We start from the raw sequence: 27,796 nt of genomic DNA, 5'->3' as shown, positions 1-27,796 counted from the left end.
AATAAATACTTACGGTGGCATTTTTTTTGCTCATTCTTCCAATCTACTTCCCAATTATGTTTCTTTTTAAAATTAAATTAAAATTTTAATTTTTTCCCAGTGACATGTAAAGATATTTTTGAGTTGCCAATTTTTCTCCCACCATTCCTTCCACCCTGCCTCCCAAGGCCAGCAAGCAATTTGATCTAGATTATATATTACAATCATGTTAAACATATTTTACATTAATCATGTTGTAAGAGAAGAATCAGAACAAAAGGGAAAAAAACATAAAAGAAAGAATAAACAAGAACAGTAACAAAAAAGCAACAACAGAATTCAAAATAATATGCTTCAATCTGCATTCAGACTCCATAGTTCTTCTTCTGAATGTGGAGAGCATTTTCCAGAATAAGTCTTTTGGCATTGTCTTGGATCATTGTATTGCTGAGAAGAGTTAAGTCTATCACAGTTGATCATCACACGATGTTATTGATGCTGTGTACAATGTTCTCTTGGTTCTGCTCATTTCACTGAACAACAATTCATGCAAGTTTTTCCAGGATTTTCAAAATCCATCTGCTTATCATTTCTTACAGCAAAATAGTATTCCATTACATTCACATAACATAACTTGTTTAGCCATTCTTCAATTGCTGGCCATACCCTCAATTTCCAATTCTTGACTAAAAAAATAAGAGCAGCAATAAATATTTTTGTATATGTGGGTCCTTTTCCTTTTATTATGATCTCTTTGGGATACAGACCTAGTATGGTATTTCATTTGCATTGGTGGTGAGTTCACCCTTTTCATTTTTCATACTGTTAATTTGGTTTTTCTATTTTGGTTCTTTCTATCTTTTTTTAAAAAATTAAATAACTAAAGGTTTCTCTATTTTATTATTTTAATAGAATTAACTTTTAGTTTTATTTATCAATTAAATAGTTTTCTTACTTTAAATGCTATTAATCTCTCATTTGATTTTCAGAATTTCTACTTTGGTTTTTAATTGGTGATTTTTAATTTGTTCTTTTTGTAGCATTTTTAGAAGCATGCCCAATTAATTGATCTCATCTTTCTCTGTTTTGTTCATGTAGGGATTTAGAGATATAATGTTTACCCTAAAAACTTCTTTGGCTGCATCCCATAAATTTTGGTCTGTTGTCTCATTGTTGTCATTCTCTTGGAGGAAGTTATTGATTATTCTTATGATTTGATGTTTGGCCCACTCATTCATTTTAATTATCACATCAGAATCAACTTATAATGCCACCTTCTGTCTGTGTGTATTCCTTCTATCTGCCTTAATAAAGATATATTTCTCAAGAGTTACCAGGCACTGGTCCTGGATTCAGGAGTACCTGAGTTCAAATCCAGCTTCAGACACTTGACACTTACTAGCTGTGTGACCCTGGGCAAGTTACTTAACCCTCATTGCCCTGTGCAAAAAACAAACAAGCAAAAAGAATGCCTTAAAGTCCTATCTTTCATTGAATTCCCATCCCTTCCTCCAAAGTATTATACGCAGTTTTGATGCATAGGTGATTCTTGGTTGTAATCCCAGTTCCTTTGACCTCTGGATTATCATATTTCAAACCCTCTGATACTTTAATGTAGAAGTTATTATATATTGTGTTACCCTGACTGTGGCTTCACAACACTTGCATTGTGTCATTCTGGATAGTTGTGATATATTCTCCTTGACATGAGAGCTCTGAAATTTGGCTATAATATTCCTGGAATTTTTCATTTGGGAATCTCTTTCAGGAGGTGATGGGTGGTTTCTTTGAATTTCTATTTTTCTTTCTGGTTCTAGAATATCAGGGCAATTTTATTTGACAATTTCTTGAAAGATGATATCTAGGCTCTTATTTTTGATCATGGATTTCAAGTAGTACAATAATTTTCAAATTATCTCCCCTGGATCTATTTTCCCAGTCAATTGTTTTTCCAATGAGATATTTCACATTGTCTTTTATTTTTTCATTCTTTTGGTCTTGTTTTATTGTTTCTTGATTTCTTATAAATTCATTAGCTTCCATTTGTGTGATCCTAATTTCTAAAGTGTTATTTTCTTCAGAGATCTTTTATACCTCCTTTTCCATTTGAGCAATTTGCCTTTTCAAGGCATTTTTTTCCTCCTTGGTTTTTTGTACCTCTTTTACCATTTGGCCTAATCTGTTTTTTAAGGTATTTTCTTCAGTATTTGTGTGTGTGTGTGTGTGTGTGTGTGTGTGTGTGTGTGTGTGTGTGTGTGTGTGTGTGTGTATCTCCTTTACCCATCTGTGGACTTTTTTTCATGATTTTTTTGTATCATTATCACTTCCCTTTCCATTTTTTACTCTACCTCCCTTTATTTTTAAAGTTCTTTTTGAGCATTTCCCTGGCCTAAGACCAATTTATATTTTTCTTGGAAGCTTTGGATCTAGGGGCTTTGACTTTGTTATCTTCTTCTGAGGATGTATTTTGATCTTCCTTGTCACTATAGAAACTTTCTATGGTCAGAATCTTTTTTCTGTCTACTAATTTTCCCAGCCTATTTCTTGACTTTTTACTCTTTTTTTAAAATGGGGTACTGCTTCCAGGTTGGAGGGCACACTGTCCCTAGCTTCAGGGGGTTTGTGCAACTGTTTTCAGAAATAATTCTAGGTACTTGTACATCCTTAGTTCTTTCAAAGTGGTATGATTCAAGGAGAGGTATGTTCACCAGTCTCGTGGTATATGTTCTGGTCTGAAAGCAAACACTGGCTTGCTTTTCTGCCCTGGAACTGCCATGGAACTGCTGTGGAACTGCCCTATGCACAGAATCCAGTTCTATTGTGGCTGCAAGCTTTGGTGTGCTTGTGCTCCTCCCCTGCCTGGGACTGCTACCTGTGACCTGGATCAGAGTATGGGGAAAATAACAGTCCTGCCTCAATGCTAGGAAAGAGACCACATAATCTCCTTCTGGCCTACTGTTTGACCCCTTTACTGTCTATGGGCTGAGTTACAGGAGAAGTAGCTCCTGCTGCTGATTCAGAGGCTTCCAAGGCCTGCTCCTGGTTTGCTTTGGCTCTGGCTGGCATAGTCTGTGCTAGGCTCTACTCTACTCTCACCCTGGTACAACATACTTTTTCTGCTGACCTTCTATGTTGACTTTGGCTGGAAAATTGTTTCATCCTATTTTTTGTGGGTTCTGCTATTCCAGAAATAGTCTTATGACATTATTTGATGAAATTTGAAGGAGTCTTGAATGAGAGCTCAGGAAAGGCACTGCATTTCCTCAGCCATCTTGGCTCTTCCCCTCCCCCCATTGTGATTCTTAAGGAATTATTTTCCCCAATCAGATCCTCCTTTACCATTTTTTCAATTATATTTTTGAGACTTCATTTTTGTAAGCTATTGAGTTTCTCTTTCATGACTCATTTCTTTTCTAAATTTTTATTCTAACACTATTATTTAGTTTATAAAATCTCTTTTCAGTTCTTCCAAGACAGTTTTTTGGTCTTGAGACCAATTCTTCTTCCCCTTTAAGGCTTCACATTTAGGCATTTTATCATTGATATCCTCCTCTGAATTTATGTTTTGATCCTCCCTGTCACCATAGTAATTGTTAATAGAAAGGCTTCTTTTTATTTCTTATTAATATTTAACCTCTTTTGTGACTTTTAAGGTTGAGTTCTGCTCCTGGGGTATAGCATGCACTCTCCCAAGCTTCTATAGATGTGGTCCAGGGGCTGAGGTACCAGATTTCTGCTCTGAGGCTTCTTTAACTTGCATCTTGCTCACTGCACTGGCATGTCCCAGCCTAATTGGGCCTGTTGGTAGCAGATACCCCAGCTGGCAGATTGCCTTCTGTGTTGGGACTGGAGTCCTCACAACTGGCCTGCTATGCCATTATCTTGTTGAGCTAGGATTATGGATCCTCAGCTGCTGATCTGTTCTGTGACTAACTACCTTTTGATGGTTTGCCCAGACACCCTCTGCACTGAGCTGTACTCCCCTTTTATACAGATGAATCACATTTTCCTGAATATCTTCTAGGTTATCTTAAGTAAAAATATTGTTTCGCTCCATTTTTTTCAGGATTTGCAGCTCCAGAAAATATTGAGGGGCTTAATTTGACATTTTTTTCTGAGGGAAAAATTGGAGAGCTCAGGCAGCTTCCTGGTTTCACTCCACCATCTTGGCTTTGTCAATGTAACTCTCAAGATAGTTCAATAGTCAATTCAGGCTCTACCGGCTTCTAGAGGGAAGATCTGTGCTTCACATGTTTCAGTTCCTTGGGGTATTGGATGTTATGTTATTACAGGATTTCAAAGCAATGTAGGTTAGGGACCTGCAGGCTTTTAGTGCTCTCAAAGGGGTTTGATCTACAATAAATTCTTATTAATGCCACTGTGTTCTTGGGTCTGCAGATTTCTGATTTGGATTTTTGTATGAGAAATAACAAACTGCAGCTGGACTAAGTTACTATGAGTTAGATGGAAATCTCTGCTGATTCAGAATTAAAGAATGCTATACTTCTTTTTGGTCTGGGATATATGCCCTAGTTATTTTTCTGTAAGTTTTATATTTTGCTATAAACCAGAACTAAGACTATACTCCACTCTTGAACCAAAGAGATGCTGCTTCCTTCTGGACAATATTTAATCTGCCATCTCTAGGCACAATTCCATTCCTCTATCTAACTTGGATCTGTATTATAGACAACAATGGTGCCAGTGGGCAACTATTCCCTTACTATGCCAAGGTCAAGATGACCTGGTATAGGTGTGGTACCTTGTCTTACCCTTGGACATAGTCCTTGTCCACTAAAATTCTCCACTCAGTGTGTGTTCCTCACCTGACTTCATCCCTAGTATCTTCCCTTCTGTTCACTTTTCTATGCTGACTTAGGCTGGAAAGATAATTCAAGGTGATTATTCTTTTGATTTCCTAATCAGGATTCAGCCAGCTGAATTTCACTAGAAATCTTAGGAGTTTTGTCAAGAAGCTCATCATACAGCTTTCTGCTACTTTGTGATCTTGGTTTACCATTGTGCATTCACTTTGTTATCATAAAATTATTTTATTATTGGCCATTTACATGTAAAGATAGTTTTGAACTATCTTTGCACAAGATTTTTAGTTCCATGGGGCAGCTAGGTGGCTCAGTGGATAAAGTGCTGACCCTACATTCAGGAGGACCTGAGTTCCAATCCAGCCTTAGACACTTGACACTTACTAGCTGTGTGACCCTGGACAACCTTCATTAACCTTCATTGCCCTGTAAAAAAAAAATTAGTTCCAAATTTTTCTCACTCCCTCCCTTCCCTTCCTCCTCAAGACAGAAAGCAATCTGATATAGGTTATATATGTACAATCACATTAAACATATTTCTGCATTAGTCATATTTTGAAAGAAGAATCAGAACACAAAGGAAAAACCTAAAAAAAAAAACCCAGCCAAAATGTAGAAACAGTATGGGTCAAGCTGTATTCAGAATCCATAGTTCTTTTTCCTGGATGTGGATAACAATTTCTATCATGAGTTCTTTGGGATTGCTGAGAAGAGCCAAGTCTGTCACAGTTGGTCATCACACAATGTTGCTGTTTCTATGTACAATGTTCTCCTGGTTTTGCTCACTTCACTCAGCATCAGTCCACTTAAGTCTTTCCAGGTTTTTCTGAAATCTGCCTGCTCATCATTTTTTACCTGCTTTCACTTTTGATCTAGAAATTGCCTCCAATAATCCTTGTGCTTGAGAGTTCTTATTAACTGTTTCTTGTCTCTTGCTTTCTCCCCAATCATCAAAAATTGTGCTTATTCGGTGGAGTTCAATACACTAACCATCATATTGTTAATTAATAAAATATAAACAAATATGAAAACAATGGTCCCTAATAGATTTGGAGTGCTCTGGTGTTGTTAATACTCAAAAGACCTTCAAACTATAAATTATTGAATGATCCTGCATTGGGAGGAAGGAGGATAACCTGAAAAAGAAGCAATAGTCTAAGAATAATATAATTTTAAACTGAAATAGAATATTCAAATAAGTGAAGTATATTTAAAATAAAAAAATCAAGTATGGTCTTAAAGGCTGATATATGCATATATGTATTCATACATTCTCACATGCGGAAACACAGATAGATAGATAGATAGATAGATAGATAGATAGATAGATAGATAGATAGATAGATAGATAGATAGAATGTGATGGGATGGATGGGGTGGGATGGGATAGAATAGAATAGAATAGAACAGAATAGAATAGAACAGAATAGAATAGAACAGAATAGAATAGAATAGAATAGAATAGAATAGAATAGAATAGAATAGAATAGAATAGAATAGAATAGAATAGAATAGAATAGAATAGAATAGATAAAAATACATATTTTAAAGTTTACCTAAGCAATGTGAATTAAATTGGGGAGGGAAATTCCTATATTCTAACCCATTTGAACTCTGCAACCAATAGGAAGCAAAAGGAGCATACTATATACATATGCATATGCACACACATGTATATATGTATGTATAAATATGTGTATGTTAGTCCATGTGAATGTATATGTGTGTGCATATGCATTTGTATGTGTGTATGTGTTTATATACATTTATACACACACACATATATATATATATATACTTATATATATATAAACACAGAGACATATATAAAGAGACAGAGAAAGACAAACAGAGAGACAGAGAGAGAGACACACACATACACACACACTGGTTTCCATATAAACTTCTCAAGATTTGCTTTTAGAATCAAAAAGTTGTCATCAAAATCTAAGACTGGTCAGATGGGTGAATTAATCAACAATTTCACTTTTGTTGTTGTTGTTGTTGTTGTTGTTGTTGTTGCTGTTGTTGTTGTTGTTGTTATGGGGTGGGTAGAGGAAAGAAAGTTTATTACGTTTGGGTCCAGTTTCAAAACAGTTATTATTTTGGGCTGTAAATTGTGCCAAATGTACATTCTAAAATATGCTCACATGTACATCTTTCAAACTTATGTGTATAAAAACACATGCTTATCACTGAGTGAAAAAGTCTCTTGTGACCTAGTCATTTCAATTTCTAGTCATGCTTTAAAACAGAAATGAGAATCAAAAGATATTATAGTATTAACAAAGGTATATTTGATCTTGGGTCTAGGAATGAATAAAAAGTTCAGGGAGAGTTTTAAGGAACCTGCCCTCAGCTCTTTTGATTGCCTCCCAAACACTTTCTATTCACAGTTAAAAGATGTATTAAGGCTTTTTAATGAATTTGTTAAAAAGGATTTTTTAAAGGTTACATAATTTTTGAGTCTGTCAATCTAATCTTTCTGGATCCTCTCAGAGAAATAAAAGTATAGGAATATGTTTGTGTGTGTATATGTTTGTGTGTGTGGAATAATTATAGAACTATTGAAGTGTGTGGTAGTAGAGGAGGGGGAATACGTTGGCACCAGTGACTGGTCCTCTTCAGATATTAGCACCTGAGGATGTTTATCACTCAAATACTTAGACTCATTTCTGTTTGTCTTCAACAGTAGCGGTCACACTGACATAATTTCCTTTTCCTGCACTCTCAGACAGTTGACTATCACCATCCCAAAATTTAACTCTTTTATGTTACTCCTTTTTTCATAGAATAATAGGATCACAGTTCTGGAAGGAATGGTAAAATATTATTTACTCCTTTGAGTTATGATTTTTTCATATTACTAGATCTTTCAATTATCTTAGTTTAATTTTTGTTATGATGACCCAATTCCCATTGAGCATCTTCCCATCACCTCCAGTAGTCCTTCCTGTTTGTTATCCCTTTCCCTTTGGAGTACTATTTTCTTTTTCTTTCCTTTTATCTAGTTACTTAATCCTTCCCCTCTTTATCTTTGAGTCAAGTAGATTTCTCTTTCTCCTCCCCTTCAAATAATCATCATTTTAAACTTAATTTTTGCACCCTTTCCCCACTCTTTTCATCTATATCCCTGAAGGCTTTTCTCTTACTGAGATCCCCTTCCCTTCATTGCTAGCTTTCAATGGTTCACCTATGGTCTGGATTTCATGAGATTTTCTCTGTAATACCTCAGGATTTCTTGTCCACCATTATCTCCACCTGACTTTTACCTTTACATTTATTTATAAAGACATAATTTACTAGTCTTTCTGCTATGACTCAGTTGCTGTTGCTGTCCTTAACTATTGCATTTGTTTACCCCCTTCATTTCTGTTGTCTGTGTTGATTGAGAAGTAAATAATAATGTCTTCAAGTCTGTTTTTCTTTCTAAGACTCTTTCAAACATTATTGAACATCCATATTTTTTTTTCCATTTATGGTTAAGGAGGTCATCCTGGGCTGCATCTTGAAATCCATTGCTTTTTGGAATACATTATTCTATTGCCTGTTACTTTTTTCTGATGGTTACAAAATAACTTTGTGTTATTTTAATTTCCCTTCCCTTTGTATTTGAAGGTCTTTCTCCTGATTGTTTAAAGAATTTGTTTCTGAATTGAATTGTTAAATTTGAACACTGTCAGTTTGCAGTTATGTGTGTGTTTGTGTGTGTGTGTGTGTGTGTTTTCTAGAGTTGACACTTTCAATTGGTGTTTCAACTTTTTTATTCAAATGTTCTGGGCAGTTTTCTTGTATTATTTCTTGTATTATGGTGTTCAGTTTTTTTGACTTGTATTCTTCTAGGATACTTAGAATCTTTATATTTTCTCTGCATATTCTGTCATCTAGAACAATATATTTTGCTTGAATAGAGATCATATTGTATTAAATATTACTTGTTTGCTTCTCTTCTTCTAGATTGTCCTTCATTTCTGTACATTTTCATTTCCAATTAATTTTTCTTTCTCTGTTTCTTTGGTGAGAGTATCATAGGTTCAAATTGATTTTTTCATGTCTGCAATATTTTTTTTCAGTACAGACCATAAATTCTACTTTTGATATTCTTATTTTTCTTTTAACCCACGTGGGAACAAAATTTCTTCACAATCCAGTAGGTCTCCTGTATCATCAAGTGTTAAATAATTTTCCTTTGTTTTGTGGTATATTTATTCATTGATAACTGAATTCATTTCCTAATTCTGAAGGGTGGTATTTCCTTTTCTTGTTACTATTTACCCTATTAATTTATCTATTCATGCTCACGATAATTGGTTTTTCTTCCTCCTGAGATGTTTAAAAATTTCCATCTTTTTATTACCTTTTCCCCCCTCTATTGCTCACTTTCTGACCCCCTTGCCTCTGAGGTGGTTTTCCTGGTGACTGGATCAAAAATTCTCACCATCCCCTCATGCTGGGTAATTCATGGCTCACCAATTTAGGACTGCCTCTAAGTGACTTTTGAGAGGCTTTATCCTGTGTTCAAGGCTCTTTCACTCAAGCAAACAGTGAAGTGACACACAGCACCCCAATGTCCATGTTATATCCTGTCCCATTCCCTCTGTTTCTCAGTTTTCTAGTACACCAGTTCAGAGCTCTACCACACTGGTGCTTCTGTAGCCTGGAGTGATTTCTGCCATTTGGAATTTGAAGCTCTGCAGCTCTGTCTGAGGTGTGGGGGCTGCGATTGAGCTCAATTTCAAATCCAGACAATATATTCTCAACATTTCTGTCTGTTCCTCTATTCTCTTACATAGATCTTTTGTAACATGAGACATCAGTATCTCTGCCATTTGGAGCTTGGATATCCATAGCACTAGAAAGAAAAAAATGGGGAGTGGGATATGTGGTTAACTTTGTTGCAAGCCTGTGGGTTGGGTCCTTGAATCACCTAGAATCCCAATAGGGCTAGGGTATATGAAGTGCTTAATGATCTCAAAGTATACATTATTTCATGAGCTTTCATTTTACCTTCATTGGGGTTCCACTGGTCTTAGACCTTGGAGATAGCTTGAGTTGCTGTATCTTTGGTACTTAATATCTATTTTGGAGAGGTTCTGAGTAGTCATGAGGATCATAGAAAATCCCAATTCCTCTATTTTGTTGGTCACATGACTGAAAGAGCTAAGACTTTCATCATTAAGATTAAACCAAGGCTTAGAGAGGTGGTGTTATTTGGCTAAGATTACACATATTGAAAATGGCACAGTCAAGATATGAATATGGGAATTTATTTGTTTCTTTCATATTTTTTTATTTACTTAAAAGTCAGTCCTTTACCCATTTTTTCATGTCTATCTTGGATATGTATTAGTTATTCTTCCAATCATATCAACAGTGTATAGTTAATAGCACTTTCCCTACTTAGGAAAACTCCTACTTTACATTCTATCCAGACTATGTACTATGATTTCTCAGGCCTCAATGAATAGCTCCAAAAACATTTAATCACATCAATAAAATTATAGTAAATCAGAAACATTTACAATGGTTAGCTTTAAAACTTCTTTACCCATTCCAATAAACAGAAACTTCTCCCAACTGATTAACCTCATTTTAATGCCATAATCACCTTAAATGGGTGGCTGACCTATCAAATTTGTGTGACCCATTTGTATCCTAATTGCAAGAGACAGGAAATCTGCACTGTCCAGTAATAATTTTATCTTATAATAGGAATTCTGCTTTTGATAGATTCTGATGCTGTTAAATGTATTCTTATGACTGCTGCCATTGGAGCTGGCTTGCCAGGTTTCTTAGCTCACTGCATTTATTATCTAGTCATAAATCTGGTTCATGCCCCAAAGAACACTGCCTCTGTATTTATGTTTTATCCTAAGTAGGCTATTGGAGAGTTTAACTTATTTAGATCTTCATACCCTTCTCTTTTTCTAATGACTCTTCAAAGTTTCCATATTCCCTTTCTTCCTTGCATCTGATGGCCATCTCTGAATAGAGATAAGGAAAGTACAATTTTATATCTGAATTTCATTGGGACTAGAAGAGCTAATATATTGATAAGAAAGAAATGGTGAAAGATGAGAAATTCTGTTATATATTGAAATTCTAGTAATATGGGATCATTGATTTAAAGTATAATCTCATCTTATAGAGGAATGATCTTTAATTCAGATAGCTTGAGTTATTTTCTCATGGTCACTTCTCCCCAACTGTTACCCATGTGCTCCAAGAAAGTTCCTTTATCACTGTATCCAAAAGTTATCTCTAACTAATCTGAGTCCCCATAGGTTCTGGAGATTCCTAATGTAAAAAATTGTGGTACAGGAAACAAACAACAAAAAAACAAAAACAAAAACAAAACAAAACAAAACAATGACAACAACAAAAATCCTGATTCAAGAATTAATTTTTAATTTCAACTATGACATTAACTGATTTGTGCAACACTGGGAAGGTCACTTGACCTATCTGAGTTTCCTTCTCTGTAAAAATGGAAATAATGATACTTAAAATACTGAACTCATGGGTTACTGGGAGGAAAGTTCTTTGAGATCATTGGAAGAGTATAGAATAAGATCTATTACTATGCAGTTGGGATATCATTTCATATTTAAGTTTATGTACATTTCTTATCTCCCTTACTGATTTATAATATTCCTAAGGATAGATACTCTGTATCATTGATCTTTGTATCCCCCGAATCCATTAGCACAGTTCAAGGTACATAAAAGCTAATTTTGTTGTTGTTGTTGTTGTTGTTGAATGGGAAATACATATTTTAGATAAAAGTGCAGGATTTCATAGAGTGGAAAAACAACTAGAAGTCCCAGCCAGCAACACAAGTAATATTGCATTTGAAAGATGAAAACTTGGTAAACAAAAACAAAATGTAGATGATTACTAATTTCATATGACATGCAAGCTCAAAAGAGTCCTTTAATATTACCCTAGTTTAATGCCTTCATTTTACATAGGAAGAGCATGAGGCACAAAGAAGTAGAATCAAAAAAATAGATTTCAAGTTGGAAGGGGCCTGAAAAGTAATCTAGTCCAACTTTTATAGGTAATCTCTACTGTACAATAATTGACATGATATTCCATTCTCTGTCTGAAGATTTTTGATCAGAAAGAAGCAAGCCATTACTGCCTAAGGGAGACCATATCACTTTGGAGTAGCTGTAAGTGTTGATTTTTCTTCTACATCATACCTAAATTTTCCTTTGCAATTTAAACTCAATGCTCTTGATTCTGCCATTTGGAATAAAATAGAAGAGATATAATTTCTCCTCTATTTCCTGGAACACAGTTAGCATGTCCCTCCCAGGGTTCACTCTTCTCCATCTTCTTCGGGCTCAATATGTCTGATTCTCTCAAGAAATCATCATATGATTTAAAGACTTTCAGTAACCAAGATCTGCTGGGGTTTTGCTATAAGGTAAATTATATATCAATAACTATTAGCAGTAACATCTGGGATATGGCCATTTCCTATAATGCTTAGAATTCAGAATCTGGAAATAAAGGCTACTTTGCTCCATGGGTCAAATGGTTTTCCTATATTCTATCAGCATGGGCTGTTTTCTAACAGTGAACAAATATTTTCTATACAATATTCATCAGTCATGAGAAGACTAGGGTCTGTTATCCATGGATCAGCACAAGTTCATTCCAAGAGTTGAAAGACACAAAGTGAATCTGTACCACCACCACCACCACCACCATTATGCTATGCCAGCTGAGAACAACTAGGGATAATACAAATTGAGAGTGTGATAAAGCTAGGAAAGAGTTACTGGCAATGAAGTAGAAGATAATTTAATTTCTGATGCAGCTGCCTTGGAAGGTGGGAATTCCATAGCCCAGAGAATGGTCCTTGAACCTGTGGCATCTAGTAGAAGGAAAGAACCAGAATTGAGGAACTATAGCACTATGATTCTGATGATGGTGGTTCATGGTTTTTGTATCCAGGTGTTTGATTTCAGTATTTAGCACAAACGTTTGTTTATCTACTGCTCTTAGCTCTGTCTGAGAGAGAAATCTGAAAGATGTTTGAGGGCCTTGACCTGTGAAGGGAGGACATCTGAGGTAGGTGAACTACAGTGAAAAACTAGAAGAAAGGACATTAAAAAGCTTGATTTCAGACGTGGAAAAATGGAACCTATTAATTCCAGAACCAACAGCATGATCAGGGCAGAGGGTAGGCTAAGTGCCTCCTAAAATGACTTTAGTTTTTTCTTCTACTTTATCCTCCATTAGTCTTATCCCCTGTCTCTTTAGCTTCTTTTTACCTTCCATCTGCTATTTTTTTGGTCATTTCTTCAGAAATTACACGTTGAACCTCAAAGGTAAGTCATTTTAAATTCCCTTTCTTAATAGGTCAAAGCTTATAAGTCAAAATTGCATTATCATTTAAAGTACTGAGCGGAAATGGAAATGTGGTGGACATGTTCCTAACTCCACAAAGAGTTGATCTCTGATTATTTACTGTAGAAGTATTTAGCTTTAGCACAATCTTGCATATATTTTACATCTTTATTTTTTCTAAAGCACAGACTGTCAGAAATATTTTAATAGAGCTTGCATTGTATTCACTGATTATCAGTGTTTAAAATATACATGAATTGAAACAACATGAAGTATCCTCTGCTGAAATCTCCAGATAATTCATTATGTATTACATTGCTGAGATGTAAATTAGGAGTAATTTTACCTGCAACTTAACACCACTGTACAACACTAAACTGATGAACAGGATGCTCTTTCAGCATTAAAGTTATAAGGCAAAGTAACTCATATTCTCTTTGTGTCTGTCATAAGCTTAATGAGGGATGCTCTTTGTAGTTTTATGGGGAAGGGGGAATAAGTATACAAATATGGAAGCATGAAATTGGAATTGGAACTTCTTTCTCTGGGAGAAGAAAAAAATCTTTGTTCTTGGCAACTCACTAGTGTTTCCACTTCCTAGTATTCTAAGGGATATCCAGGAGGGTTTTAGAGGGAAATGAATACAGGTTATATTTATGCTTCTAGGAGGGATAAATGTGGTGGGAGGTACAAAGAGTTTCTCCTTTGTGATTAGGGAATGTTCCTTCTCACAGGCATAAAGATAAATCCAGTTCTGAAGGTACTTACTAATTTAGTTTCTATCCCCAGAAAACCTTAGAATTCCCACTTTGCTTACCACAATCTTATCACAATCATAAGCTTGGAATATTAAAAATGTATTTAATCTGTCTGAAAAAATTGAAGCTGATAAGACATGCAATTAATTATATTTTAAATTAAACATTTTATTTTTATTTTATTTTATGTTGCAATTCTCTGATTGTGTATCAGAGTAGTATTTCTGTTATATTTATTTTTGTTTTAATGATTTGACTTAAAAACCCCATCAATTTAGCACATAGTATGAACAAGGTTTATTTTAGGCATCAGGCCTTCAAGGTGTTTTCATTCTCCTGAGAGGACATGATATACTGAAGAGGGAGATAATAAACCACCACAGGAACCAAAGAAAGATTCCCCATGGAAGGTTTAAGGTTTGCAAAATTTATTACACATATCTCATTTGAAAATAATCACAACCTTGTTGACTAGGTGCTATCATTAACCCTACTTTACAGATGAGGAAAGTGAGGCTGAAAAAAATTAAGTAACATTGCTCAGGATCACATAGCAAGTAATTATTTAAAGCAAAATTCAGACTCAGTTTTCCTGTCTCCCAGTCCTGTAAGTAAGCTACTGTAAACCTAATAAGTCCTTATTTGAAAAGGCAGTGTTGCTTATTGATGGGAGAGCAGGGTACAGTAAAAGAGTTAAGGTTTTTAAGCATTGATGTATAGCCTGATTCATTCAGTAAATAGGTTTTTGCCTTAGTTTTTTGATGGTTGTTCAGTGTTCTTTCCAGTCTTTTATTTCAAAGATATTTCTCTCACATTGATTCATTTAGAAACACCATGAAATAAGGAACCTGCCCTCAGAATTTTTGATTCCCTCCCAAACACTTTCTATTAACAGTTAAAAATTTTCATCAAAATCCAATATTGGTCAGATGGGTGAATTAATCAATAGTTTCATTTTTTTGTTATGGGGTGGGGAGAGGAAATAAAGTATATTTAAGTTTGGGTCCAGTTTCAAAACACTTATTATTTTGGGCTTTAGATTGTGCTAAATGTACATTGTAAAATATGCTCACATGTATATCTTTCAAATTTATAGGTATAAAAATACATGCTTATCACTGAGTGAAAAATGTCTCTTGTGACCTAGGCATTTCAATTTCTATTCATGCTTTAAAACAGAAATGAGAATCAAAAGACATTATAGTATTAACAAAGGTATATTTGATCTTGGGTCTAGGAATGAATAAAAAGTTCAGGGAAAGTTTTATTCCATTTTTCCTCTTTGACAAGACCCTGTCGCCTGCTTATCTGGCTCTGTCATTAGCCCTGCCCTGGCACTTCCCCAGGTTCTAATCTAGGCAGTCTATGCAAGAAAGGTCCCAAATACACTTGTGGCCTTTGTTACTTTCAGTGGTGATTTCTAAATTACCCTTATGGGACTAAATCTTCTCTATTTCTTTTTAAAAATTTTTCATTTGTTTAGAATTTTATTTTTCATCCAATTACATGTAAAAGCAATTTTAAAGACCATTTAAAAAGACTTTGTGTTCTGAATTCTCCTCCTCCAACCACGCCCCCCCCCCAGCTTAAGAATGGAAGCAACTCAACGTGCAACACATCCCCACACTAGTCAGGTTGTAAAAGAAAACAGCCAAAAACTAAGAAAAAGAAACTAAAAAAATATGCTTCATTCAGACACCATCAGTTCTTTCTCTGGATCACATTTCTTACAAGTCCTTCAGAATTGTCTTGGATCATTTCATTGCAGAAAATAGACAAGATATTCACAGGTTCACTGTTACTTTGTAAATAGTACATCTCAGTTTGCATTAGCTCTTGTAAGACTTTCAAGGTTTGTTTTTGCTGAGAGCATCCTGCTTATCAGTTCACAGTCACTATTTCTGACTGAATTTCCCTCCATCCTACTTCCTGTCCATGTCATTTATTCTATTCACTATCTCCTTTCAGCCTTTCCCTCCCCTAAGGTGTTTTGCATCTGACTGCTTCTTCCCACAATCTGCCCTCTCTTCTATCACCTCCCCTACCCTCCTCTATACCCTTCCTGCAGGGCAAGATAACTATACCCAATTGAATGTGTATGCTATTCCCTCTTTGAGAAAATTCTGATGAGAGCAAGGTTCACTCACTTCCCAGCACCTAACCCATCTTCCCCTCCATTGAATAAGCTTTTTCTTGCTTCTTTTATGTGAGACACTTTACCCCATTCCACCTCTCCTCTTCCTATTCTCCCAGTGCTTTCCTTTTTCACACATTCATTTTATTTTTTAAAGTTATCATTCCTTCATATTCATCTTGCACCTGTGCCCTCTGTCTAAATATATTCCATTTACCTGCCCCAATAATGAGAAAGTTATTATAAATTACAAGTGTCATATTCCCATGTAGGAATATAAGTGGTTTAAACTTTTAATATCCCTTATGGTTTCTCTTTCCTGTTTACCTTTTTATGCTTCTCTAGAATCTTGTATTTGAAAGTCAAATTTTCTATTTAGTTCAGTCCTTTTCATTGAGAATGCCTGAAAGTCCTTTCTTGCATTGAATTCCCATTTCCCCCTGAAGGATTATACTCACTTTCCTAGGTAGGTGATTCTTGGTTGTTATCCCAGTTCTTTAGCTCTCTGGAATATCATATTCCAAGCCCTATGATCCTTTAATATACAAGCTGCTAAATCTTGTCTTATCCTGACTGTGGATCCATAATATTTAATTTTTTTTTCTTTCTGGAGGCTTGCAATATTTTCTCCTTGACCTGGTAGCTCTGGAATTTGGCTATGATATTCCTAGGAGTTTTCACCTCTTTCAGGAGGTGATGGGTAGATTCTTTCAATTTCTATTTTACCTTCTGTTTCTAGAATATCAGGGCCATTTCCCCTGACAGTTTCTTGGAAGATGATGTCTCGGATCTTTTTTTGATCATGGCTTTCAGGTAGTCTAATACTTTTCAAATTATCTCTCCTGGATCTATTTTCCAAGTCAATTGATTTTCCAAATGAGATATTTCTCATTGCCTTCTATTTTTTCATTCTTATGGATTTGCTTTATTGTTTCTTGATTTCTCATGAAGTCATTATGTTCCATTTGCTCAATCCTAATTTTTAAGGAGTTATTTTCTTCAGAGAGCTTTTGTACCTCCTTTCCATTTGGCCAATTCAGCTGTTCAATGCATTCTTTTCCCCATTGGCTTTTTGTAGCTCTTTTACCATTTGACCTAGTCTGTTTTATAAGGTGTTATTTTCTTCAGTGTTTGTGTGTCTGTGTGTCTTTTACCAAGTTGACTCTTTTCATGATTTTTTCTTGTATCACTCTCATTTCCCTTTCCATTTTTCCTCTACCTCTCTTAATTTATTTTCAAAGTCCTTTTGAGTGATTCTATGGCCTGAGACAAATTCATATTTTTCTTGAAAGCTTTAGATGTAGGAACTTTGACTCTGTTGTCTTCTTCTGAGGGTGTACTTTGTTCTTTCTTGTCACAATAGAAACTTTCTGTGGTCAGCATTTTTTCTGTTTGCTCATATTCCTAGCCTATTTCTTGACTTTTTAGGCTTTGTTAAAGTATAGCACTGCTTCCAGGGTGGAAGCACACTGTCCCAAGCTTCAGGGGGTTTGTGCAGCTGTTTTCAGAGATACTGCCAAGAATTTGTAAGTCCTTAGTTCTTTGAGGGTGGTATTATTCAAGGAGAGGTACGTTCACCACTCTCTGGGCCTGTGCTCTGTTCTGCAAGCAACCACAGACCAGCTTTTCCCCCCTTCCGCCGTAGCAGCAAGCTCTTATGTACTTGTGCTCCTCCCCCACCTGGGTCCACCAACCAAGACTGATCTGGATCTGAGTATGGGCACAAAAATGGATTCCTTTCTTATAGGCAAAGTTAAAGATGCAGTTGCTGCTGCTGTTGATTCAGAAGCTCCCAAAGCCTGCTCCCGGTTTGCTGTGGCTGTGGCTGTAGCTGTGGCTGTGGCTGGGTCTGTGCTGGGGTTGGTTCTGAGCTGACATGGCCTGTGCTGGACTGCAATCCACTCTCACACTAGTACAACAGACCTTACCTGATGACCTTCTAAGTTGTCATAGGCTGTTCTTTTATCCTTTCTTTTTGTGGGTTCTGCTGCTTCATGAATTGTCTTAAGACATTATTTGAAGGTATATGGAGGGGTCTTGGGAAGAGATCAGGCAAGTCAATGCCTTTCCTCTTCCATCTTGGCTCCATCCCGCAAATCTTCTCTATTTCAATTACAACTTTCCCTAGTACAGGCCTGACACCACTGCCTCCTAGCCATATCTTCATGCCTTCTCCATACCTCCTCTGTTCCTATGTCATATGAAGTAGGGCCTAACAAGATACATCAGAAACTGCTATGTGGTTAGATTGGAGCAAGGACTTTGAACAGTCTAATCACATTTATCCCTCAACTGGCCTCTCTTTAACCAATTTCTAGACCGATTCCTTAGTAGAAAAATATATAGTTCCATTCTTTTATACTCTGTCCTTCCCAATGATTATGAATCCTTTTCTGTCAAGGTACAAACCTCATTCACCATCCCCAACTGGCCTCTCCATAAGCCCATACACCACAATCCTTCTTCTACAATATCTCACTCCAGACCTCCTTGATCTTTCAACATTCTGGAATGTCTGTTCCATAATTAACAGACTTCCTTTTCATCTTAATTCTCTTCCTTTCTCACCCCTGCCATCTTTTGGCACTCAATAAGACATTGATCCCTCCTGATTATGATCATGATTTCCTCACAACACATTCAAGAACTGGCTGTATTGCTCTTTTAAATACTCACTGATCTTGTCAATTTTTATAACCTTCTTCTGTACTCATTTCAGTTACCCTAAAAGATGATCATAAACTTGATTATGTCTACACATAAATTTTCCATATTTATGAGGTCCATTTGTTTTTGTCTGGTCATAATCTTTTATCAGTTCTTTCTACTTTCCCATACTTTGTTATACCTCTTTAATCTTAATTGTATGATGTTTATATTTCCAACTCATTCTTGTTTAATTTTTAAAATTAATCCCCTTTCAATCTTCTCCATCCCCCCTATTCTTTATAACAAATATGAATGATCAAGCAAAATAAATTCCTGTATTAACCATATCCAAAATCTATATGTCTGTCTGTCTGTCTATCTATCTATCTATCTATCTATCTATCTATCTATCTATCTATCTATCTATCTATCTAATCTTTCTGAACCATTAATCCATCACCTTTAAAGAAGTGGGTACCATGCTTCCTCATTGCTCTTCTGGAATTGTGGTTGCTGATTGTGCTGATCAGTGTACCTAAGTATTTCAAAGTTATTTGTCTCAAAGGTTATTGTATGAATTGCTTTTTTGCTGCTTCTTATTTTGCTCTTTATTGGCTCATAAATGACTTATAAGTTTTCTCAAAAATCATCCCTTTCATTATTTCTCCCTATTCCTCAGGTTCCTTCCTCCCCTTACTCATGCCAATACCCCTGAAATATCTATTTTGCTCCCTCAAATCCTTGATAAATCAATTCAACTATATATTTTCTACTCTCAAATATGTTGTCTCATCATTCTATTTACCATTACACCTTGCCAAACCTCAGCTCAGGAAGATCTTTTTCTTCTTCCTCCTTTGCTTTTGTTCACCTTCTCAATAGACCTATAGGAAACCCTGAAAACTACTGCTTAGATCCACTCCAGATTTATATTGTCACAAGTCTTTACCTCAGTTTCCTCATATTGAAAATGAGCTAGAGAAGGAAATGGCAAAATACTCCAGTGTCTTTTGCAAGAAAACTTCCAAATGGGGTCACAAAAAGTCAGAACTAAAAGCAACTTAGCAACAACAAAAATAACAACAACAACAAACAATAACAACAGATATCAACTAGAATACCACTTCAGAAAAAAAAATCACTCTACCTCTCCTTAATTGATTCACTTCTCTATTTGGCTTTTTTTTTCAAAAATTCCCATCTCTCCTCATGCTTCCCAAGACCACCTTAATTTCATATTTTGTCAAAAAATGTGAATCTATTCCTTAAGAGCACTCTGTTCTCTACTCCTTTTCTTACATTACTTACTATGTTCTCTCCAATTATCTGCTCCTTCCTTTTGGTCTTTGATGAAGAGGTGTACCTTCTCCGTACCTCTACATACTATATATCTATATCTATATCTATCTATATATATATATTTTTTAGGGGGGGCAATGGGGGTTAAGTGACTTGCCCAGGGTCACACAGCTACTAAGTGTCAAGTGTCTGAGGTCGTACTTGAACTCAGGTCCTCCTCAAACCAGGGCTGGTGCTTTATCCACTCTGCCACCTAGCTGCCCCCTGTCACACAGTTATTAAGTGTGAAATGTCAGAGACTAGATTTGAACTCAGATCTTCCTGTATTCTGGGCTGGTGCTTTATCTACTGTGGCACCTAATTGTCCCCTCTACATACATTCTTAATCTTATCCTCTCACGGGTTTTCACACCATATACAATCACATTGTTATGTGTGTCACTGTAACAAAAGACAGTAAAGTTTAATAGCAAATACATTTTAAAATGCACTGAGCTTATGAAACAGAACTTGTAATGTTTTGTGTAGCCTGTTAAATGAAGAGCTACTTCCTGAACTTCACTCTTAAAAGGCAAATGTTTCAAATCACTTTGACCTAGAATGACTGAGATACTAGGAAAGTACAATGGGAATTATGCATTTTTTCCTATTACAATGATTCTCTCTGTCTCTGTCTCTCTGTCTCTCCTTCTCTCTGTCTCTCTTCATCCCTCCCTCTTTCTCTCTCCGTCTCTCTTTCCTTCCCTTCCTCCTATGTCTAAAAAGCGTATTTAAGGAAGTATAGAACTTTAATAAGCATCCTGAGGATATCAATCCAAAGAAGGCTATGGGGTACGGTTATTTTTCCCTCACATTTTCCCTATTCTACAATTCCGTCTTTACCCAGTAGCCAAAAAGCTGTCTATTGCTGTATCCCCCATATCCATGCATTCAATAAAAGTGAAACTGAGATCTATAATATCCAAAAATTTATTCCAATTCTATCTTGGTGCTATTGTTCCCAAGTTTATTTATATAATACACTTATCCATGGAAAAGATTCATGAGGTAACTAAGGTTCTATAGCTTCACAGTAAGGGAACAGATTTCTACCACTATTGAGTTTTCCCAGTCCCCCTAACTTCAATCCCAAACTATTTTCTTTCTATGATTTGCACAGAACAATCTAGAATACATTTTTAAAGAGAGGATAAAACTCTTTAAAATGGAAGTAATGATTTCAAAGGCAGAGTATCTGTTTAATCAAGAATGGCTTATGGCAGACTAGCATTATATCTGTTTTTCACAGTTATGTTACACTAATAATTCAGAGCAATGCTATAACTATAATTTGTGCATATGTTAGTAAGACATTTGCAAAAAAAGTCTTTTGAGGACCAAATATTGAAATATGGCAGTGAAAATAATATGACTATGAGTATTTGCTATAAATTGAATATTTTGACCCAAAAAGTAATCATTAATTATTCATTTTCAATCTGGAAGGAGATTTCTAGTGGAGTAATACAGCACTCAGTGCTTTGTCCTTTGTTATTTAACACTTTTATCACAGACTTTGATATAGTATTATATACTATGCTTTTCAAATTTTTAAGTAATGATCCCAAAGATTTTGACAGGCTTGAGTTTTGGGCTAACTTAATAAGATGAAATTTAATAGTGATTAGTGTAAATGTTAGGTTTTATGAGAGAGACAGATTGGTAAAATTAACAGAGAATTAGCATCTCATCTCCAAGGACCTGGATCCAAGCCACATTTGTGACCTATAGCGGCTGTGTGACCTTAGACAAGTCACTTGACCTCTTATCCCACATACAACTATCAATATAACTATGATTATAAGTGGCATAGAAAGTGTTTGCATGAATTTTTACAGATGGTTTCCTTCCAATATCAATAAAATCACAGTTCCAGTCCGTGTTCCTGATTTTTAGAAGGAGTATGGAATAGTGGATTGAAAACCAGTCTTGAACCCAGGAAGAAAACTATGATGCATATTGGCTGTGTGACCATGGCCAAATAACTTTGACATTTCAGTGCTCTAGACAACTTTCTAAAGATGATAAACTATAAAGTGATTGGCTAATTACATTGGTAGAGAGACTTTTTACTTAAAAGTTCACTGTATTAATGAAACCATTATTCAGGTCCTTATACTGAACATTTACATTTCTTACAAATGTATAATATAAGAAGTAAAAACTGGATAAGAATTAATTAGACAGTTCATATTTAGGAAAAAAATTCTAGATTTTGTATTGGATTTCTTTGTAATATGAAGTAATAGTGAAACATAGTGGCCAGAAGAATTCATACTGTATTAGCTGAGGAATGATGTCCAGAATTGGGGCAATGATACTGGCTGTTTTCTGTTCTAACCACATTGTGTGCCACATTTTAGGAAGACTATTGAGAGGATAGTGACCTTCTATGTGAGATTGAAAGTTGTGAATGGCTACAATTCATTCCATATGAGAAATGGTTGAAAGAATTGTGGTTCTTAAGCCTGCAAAAGGTAATATTCTAGGAAGATGTAATGATTCTCATTAAATATTTGAAGAATTGTTATGTGAAAGAGAGATTATCCTTTTTTTCTGTGTGGTCATAGTGGTATAACTAAGAAAAGTGGTTGGAAGTTGCCAAGAGGAAAATGTAGTTATGATGGAAGCAATCATTTGAAAATAACTTGAGCTATACAACAGTGCAATGGACTCCCTTGGGAGGTGATTGGCTTCCTATCACCAGAGATCTTTGTGTGATGTCTGCAAGGGCATTTATCTCACATTTTGAAAAGGCAATTCTTGTATTGATACAGGTTAGCCTACATAGCCCCTGTGGTTTTCACACTGTTCAGGTCCTTTGGTTATGTGACTTACTCATGATTATGCAACTGGTAAATGTATGAGTCAGCCTTTTAACCCATCTCCAGTACATTGTTAGGTTGGGTAAATCTGTATTTTGTGCTTTCTGTTTTGACTTTTGGCTGTGTTTAAATACTGATGCTTCTGCCAGAGCAGTGTCTTGTCACAAAGTGAAATGATCCAATTAAATAGACTAGATAATTTGTTTATGAAGTTTGCTAAGTGTTTGGGGAATTTGGCTAAAAGGAGCAACATAAATGTCAGCTTCCTTTACTATTGTTTTATCAGAATTAAATGTACTGTGCAAACATTGACAGATTCAGTTGAATTCAACATAATAAGATGTTTTAGTCATTCAGATTACTACAGCAAGATAAATTAAGAACACACTAGATTTGGCAATAGCAAACTCTAGATTCTAGACTCTATTAACATTTCAATTATATGAACATGGGAAAGTACACCCAGTTTCCTCATTTATAAAGTGGGAATAATAATATCACAGATTTATTGTGAGAATCAAAGAGAATTTTGTTCATAAAAGTAGAGAATAATTTAAATTTTAGTCATTATTAACATCAGCAGCAATGAACTCAGACTATTTTGTATTCCAACTGGCATGTTTCAAGTTTCAAATAAGAAATTACTTTCTTTTTAATGAAAAACAAGTCATGAGAGGAGGATTATAATGAGTTGTTTTGTTTGTGTCCACATATTTTTTTTTGTATTGGACCTATGATTTCACTGATGTAGAGAATTCTCGGTATTAACTTCCTTCCTCAATGCTAATGGGTCAATTCTCAGGAAGTTACCATCTGAATGATTTTTCAGAAGCACTGAGAAATTTTTTTTTAATTGCCCAAGGTCACATTGATGTAGGTGACAAAAAGGGGTTAATAGAAAAACCTAAGACCCAAGCTCTAGTTCAGATATTAGCTCTAAAAGGGAGTTAGACCCCAGTTAATGGATAACTTATGCTTGGTTATCATACCCACAGTGATCAATACCCATAACAGGACCATAAAGGATCAGGTCATATAACAATAAAGGAAATGACAAAGGCATAGAAATTCTAAAGAAAAATGGAGATACGTTCTAACTAGCCATGGGAATCAGAAAGAGACATGCGCAGCTAAGGCCAAATTTGTCCCCAGATTCACTTTACGATGTATAAACCTCCAAACCACATCTCCACTGAAAAAGTTCCCCGCTTCAGGGGTTGGCTTAGGACCCCAGGAACTCCAAATTAGGATAAGCCCTCCCCTGTACCTCCCCTAGGTGGTGTTAAGGGCTAAAATTCTAGCTAAACTGTCTAAAATATCTAATGAGTGGTCGCCAATAAATTATAAGCTTTAGCAAGAGTTAGACTTTTAAGCATTTATTAAGGAGAATAAGAATTTGGTAAAGAGAGAGAGAAAGGCCCAGATTCCTATCTATTAAAGGGAGAGCACATTTCTAGCTCCCTTCTCCGCCAGCGTCCTCAGGAAAGAGCCCCAGACTGAGCGCCAGTCTCTTCCTTCCTCCTCCCACTAGTCCGCGTCACTTCCTGACTCCTGGTCTTGCCCTCAAAGACCTTCCCTTCATGGGCAGAACTCTTCTACAGTAAGTATCCAGCAGGTGGCGTCATTCCAATCGTTACAGTCCCCCCTGTTGTTCCTCAAGAAACAAAATGTTTCCTTGACGGAACAGTAAAAACAATATAATAACTATTGCTAACTAATAATATGTGAACAACAATATAGAAAAGGAAGAGAGGAAAGTTTTGTCCAGAGGGGCGATTTTTTTGTCCTCATGAACCGACGCTTTGACATTGGTCTTGCAAAGGGAGGGCCTCTGCAGAGAATACATATTACAGATGGGGTATATTATAACAGAAAAAGAAAAGAGAAAACAAAACAAAACAAAACTGTTCATTTAAAGTCTCTGAAAGTCTTTTCTCAGATGTCCTCTAGGTGTAGTCGTGGAATGGAAGTCTTTTCAGGGGTTGATGTGTGGATGCTGGTAATCAGCCAGGAAAATTTCCTACAAAATTGAGCTTAACACAACTTTAAAATAGCTTTGTCAATAATCAAATCAAACAATGAAAGTTCTCAAAAACATGTCTAAGGGAATTCAGAATCTTAGTTGTTACACATGAAACATATAATAAAACAAAAATTGAAACATTCTTTAAAATTATAATATTACTAAGAAGACAATTGCTGTGATATTAATTTTTAAAAATAATTTTTATCTTTGTTTCATCACTTTTTGCATCATCTGCCTAATTATCCTCATGCCATTATGAGAAATTAGAAAATCTAATATAATTGGTAACAGGTGTCAAGGCCAAATTCAACACTGTATTTATCATGACACCTGAGATAATTATGGGGGTTACCATAAAAGAACAGAGAAATGATGGGATATGAGCATTCCCACACTTGAGCAATATGTACTGCCCATACAGTATGCCAGGCTTAAAATAGGTGGATGGAATATACGTCCATGCCACCGAACATATTGGAGGAAACTGAGTCAGACTTAATCAGATCCATGGGATTAAGATGTCCATGGCATCAGGCATATAGGAGGGAGCATAGAAGCCAGGTGTAGAAGTGAGATGGGTGGAATGAATACTTCCAGCCATCTGTACAATATTGTGGGGAAAAATAAAATAAAATATTAAACCAAGAGAATCCAACCTCAACATTTGTCAAAAGCCGTTCTCTCGGCCATACCTTGACTTCATGCATGTCTCCCCTCATGTGACAGTTCAGTGTCTGCTCTTGCATGTATTCCTCTTGTGATTGGATGGCACCTTGGCCAACTGGCATCTGATAACTCAGAATAAAGGCAATTAATGTCTTAAATGATAAGTTCCCATAATCCAAGTCTCATATGCATTTAAAATTGAGGATAATAAATGATTGCAAAAAATGTGAATACATCTTGACTCAGAACACAATATATAATTATGCAACAATTTCAAATAATACCCCTTTTTTTTTACTTAGTATACAATTACTTTTGTGAAAAATCTGAACATATTTAAATACAAGTTAAAGCACAACACAATCTCAAAGACAACGTTTACAAATGTTCCCCTCTTTTTTTTTTTTGAATATGCTTATCAAAAATAATACTTCTAGAATCAATTTACACTTGCCTTGGCAACCAATTTGCCAAGGAAATGCTTTAAAGAGTTTGATCAAATAATCAGTTGAGAAAAAATAACAAAAACAAACAACTCAGAATATGGGAGCACAATACTCCTAGAATTAACATTGTATTATGAAATCAAAACCATGTTTCAATTTTTTCAAAATTAGATAAATGAATAGAAGAAAATATACATGGAACAATAAAAGACAGTGAAATTCAAACTAAGGAAATCTAAATTAACATGAACTTAATATTAATAAGAGTATTATAAAATATAAACTTGATCATATGACTATAAAAAGCTTTACAAATATTCTCCTTGTTTTAGAAACTAAGTATAAGACACAATCTCAAAAGCCTGAAAATCTCTATGAAAATAAACCCATACCATTAATTTCAAAATGTATATATAATAGCATAGAAATCCTATGTAACCTCTGAACTGATACTATTACTCTGAGTGAATTCAGAACACTTTTGATTCCGATATCTAAAATCCCCAATACTCATATCAATACCTTGCTGCTTACTTCTACATTTCTGTAAAATATATACCCTTCCATGGCAAAAGAAGCAGAGTCTTGAACTATGTTGATTGTTGTCATTCTTATTCAGCTTAACTTTTTCTTCTTTAACCCCTCTATATTGTCTGTCAGTCTTTTCACCATACAAATGCTTTATAAGATTACTAATTAAAGACAAAAGCAGGTTAGCAAAATTATGAACAAAACGAGCATATCTGGAATTTAAAGGGTTTTCTAAGGTTGTCTCAGAAGCACAGCCAGGCTGGGGAAGGACTGAGCCTGAAGCTGCAAATGTAGTTACAGAAAGTTGAGCATGCGCATCAGATCTCTGGACTTCCCAGGCAGGGGAAGCAATGGGCTTGGCCATAGGAGGAGTAGAGGGTGGGGTCTGGAGAGGAGGGGAGGGACCAGAGCAATTTGAATCAGACTTGATTTTGAACTCAGGCCTGGATTCCTCTTCCCCCACTTTGCCTCCAGGTGCTAGGGGATTAAAAGCTTCTAGAGGGTGGGTCATTGCCTCCAGGCATGCAAAATTAAAGCAACAATTAGTGTTAGAACTGGGAAAAGCTGCGGGAATCTCTTCAGGTTTCTCTGAAAAAGCATGGTTGGGAGAGGGAGAGATATTTCCTTGTGTGAGTAAGTTGCTGGCTCTTTTAACAAAAATAAAAAGAAAAATAGAAAATCCACAAAAACAAAGCATTAACATGATCTTATCCCCCATTTGTCTGGTTAAACAGACTAAAATCAAAAATAGGGTAATTAGGGAGTTTAAAAGGTCCATTCGAAAAAATTTAAAGGAAAACACAGCCAGTACGCCAGTACTTAGCAGTTAAAGGGAGAGGGAGGGGAAATTTCTTACCCAATCAGAAGACTGAAGTTTAGCTTTCCTCTTCGTGGTCAGCCATCTGTTAAGGGCTAAAATTCTAGCTAAACTGTCTAAAATATCTAATGAGTGGTCGCCAATAAATTATAAGCTTTAGCAAGAGTTAGACTTTTAAGCATTTATTAAGGAGAATAAGAATTTGGTAAAGAGAGAGAGAAAGGCCCAGATTCCTATCTATTAAAGGGAGAGCACATTTCTAGCTCCCTTCTCCGCCAGCGTCCTCAGGAAAGAGCCCCAGACTGAGCGCCAGTCTCTTCCTTCCTCCTCCCACTAGTCCGCGTCACTTCCTGACTCCTGGTCTTGCCCTCAAAGACCTTCCCTTCATGGGCAGAACTCTTCTACAGTAAGTATCCAGCAGGTGGCGTCATTCCAATCGTTAC

Source organism: Dromiciops gliroides, chromosome 2 (genome assembly GCF_019393635.1).
Source record: "Dromiciops gliroides isolate mDroGli1 chromosome 2, mDroGli1.pri, whole genome shotgun sequence".
NCBI lineage: Eukaryota > Metazoa > Chordata > Mammalia > Microbiotheria > Microbiotheriidae > Dromiciops > Dromiciops gliroides.
The sequence above is the reverse complement of the archived record's forward strand: the minus strand, read 5'-3'. Positions refer to the sequence as shown.